Source organism: Mesocricetus auratus, unplaced genomic scaffold (assembly GCF_017639785.1).
Source record: "Mesocricetus auratus isolate SY011 unplaced genomic scaffold, BCM_Maur_2.0 Super-Scaffold_100043, whole genome shotgun sequence".
In the NCBI taxonomy this organism is placed as follows: domain Eukaryota; kingdom Metazoa; phylum Chordata; class Mammalia; order Rodentia; family Cricetidae; genus Mesocricetus; species Mesocricetus auratus.
The window spans coordinates 850,234-852,503 of record NW_024429220.1 but is presented as its reverse complement, the minus strand read 5'-3'; the positions used below and the strand labels follow the sequence as shown (position 1 = coordinate 852,503).

Genomic DNA, 2,270 nt, shown 5'->3' with positions numbered 1-2,270 from the left:
TTAAGTTAGCTAAACAGCATTTTGTAAGTTGTCAGATGCTTTGAATGATCAATTCAGTCCTTTTACTTTGTGTGTGTGTGTGTGTGTGTGTGTGTGTGTGTGTGTGTGTGTGTGTGTGAGCATGTATATGGTGAGGGTACATGTGGAAAATAGAGGTGAACATTGGCTTTTGTTTTTTAGGAACTGTCCACTTTGCTTTGGTAGGACAGGGTTTTTAACTGGTACTGAAGGCTCATGCATTAGACTGCGCAGCCCAGCCATCGAGCCTCGGGGTCTGTCTGCTCCCACCTCCCCAGTGTTGGGATTACAAGCATGCACCACCCACCGTATCTTGCTTTTTACATGGTTTTGGGGGATTGAGCTCGCACAGTTAGCACTTTGTCAAGTGAGCTCTCTCCCATCCCTAGTGCAGCTCTTTAAAAAGAATAAAACGACAACTGAATATATAAATTGTGACGTACTGTTGAGTTAATTCCATGGTCAGTAGCTAAATTGAGTTATATCATGTTGAATCAACAAATAAATTGTGCATAGCTTGGTGTTTCATAATCATCTCGTGGATCTTCGTGAACCCCCTGAATCAACAAAGACTCCCAGTCTCTACAGGGTAGCATTTTCAAAGACAATGCTTGTGGACTCATTTCTGTCGTTCATTACCCGGGAAATTTCTTAGAGTCTGTGGAGTTAAGTAAGAGGTGGCACAGCCTTCTCCCCAGAGCATGAAGCTGGCCACAGTGTTGCTTAGCAGCAACTGCCATTGCTATTGATGACCATTGTCCTTTAGAGGGACTCAGGGGAGGATGGCATCTGGATACTTCTATCTGCAAGAAAAAGAGAAAGAAAGATTTTCAAAGGTAAATAAAAATTTACCACATTTTTTAATTGGACACATTATTGAATTTTATTGAACAGTCCTCCACTATTATTTACCCCAAATACAGACCTAAACGCTTAGTAACATTTCAAGTAATACTCAAAGTAATTTCACTCATTTACTCTCTGATGTTGGATGTGTATTGAGGGCAGGATGAAAAATTGCCCTTTCTCGGTATTTAAGGGTCTGTTTTCATGGGCAGTTCACCACACAGAGTTTACTACCATCAAAGCTGGCCACACTGGCTTATCCAGGTACATTTAATGGGAGACTGGGGTTAGTGTTCATGCAGCCAGTCACCTCTAAGGAAACTATTGTGAGTCACCGATTTATAAAGTCAATAGAAAAGTGTAGCACCCTAAATAACCCTTTAACATGAAGTGAGAAAATCCAACCTGTGGTACACAGGAAAGTAGAAATGCTGTCTCTGGCTTGTGTTCTGTCAGTGAGTCTGAGAATAAGGTAATCAGCAAACTATGTCTCCTCTGTCGAATTATTGCTGTGAATAAATAGAAGAATTTAATCACTAAATACAGCTACATGGAAACAAAATTATTTGCTGCTGCCATTCAAAACTGGCAAAGTCAAGATGGAAAAAAAAAGCCACAGCAATCATAGCAAGATGCACTGTGTAGTTCTTCATTGCATCCTGGGGAAATCATCAAAATTTGAACAGGGCTATGTGCTAGAATATAGCATTCTGTCAGTGTTAATTTCCTCATTAGTATCATTTTGATGTAGTTACATAAATGTTAATATTTGGAATTTCTACATGAGGGTAAACAATAATATTGGATGGTCTGCATTTTTATATATAAATAATTTAAGTACATGAAATGATGATAATAATTATAAATTTATTATATCTCATGAAGCAATTTTTGCTATGAGTTAAAGCCTTCAAAGTTATGTATTGATCCCTTATTAATAAAGACATCATTTTCTTTGTGATGATGACTAATGTCAGCAAGAACAAAGGGGAAATCGACATATAGGTGGAGTCAGATCGTTTTTTGGAGTAGGACAGAGAGTATAACAGCAGCACAAACAGAGTAAATGGGGATCGTTTGGGGACAGACTGGGCACAGACCGGGAGCATCATATTAGAGAGTCTATTGAAAGGAGAACCTTTGGACTTACAGAGGAACAAACTGTAATAAAAATGAGCCATCTGCCTCTATACTCCAGCCATTCAGAGCTTTGTGTACGGCCAGACCTCAGCAATAAGGCTTAGCTGTACAGAAGCCTGCTGAAGAGGTCAGCTTCTATGTAGAATCACAGCAGATTTCATCTCTCACTCAATCTGAGATTGGTTCACACAGCAAGTAAAATCTAGGCAGATACATTTCTCACTTTATTGGTGTATTTCCCAAATTATCAATATTCTTGGCATTTA

At 39.1% G+C, this 2,270-nt stretch overlaps 1 pseudogene; it reads left to right on the top strand.

The window, feature by feature from the left end:
• The first annotated feature begins 619 nt into the window (after nucleotides 1-619).
• On the top strand, nucleotides 620-811 carry LOC121135854 (annotated as a pseudogene).
• The last annotated feature ends 1,459 nt before the right edge of the window (nucleotides 812-2,270 follow it).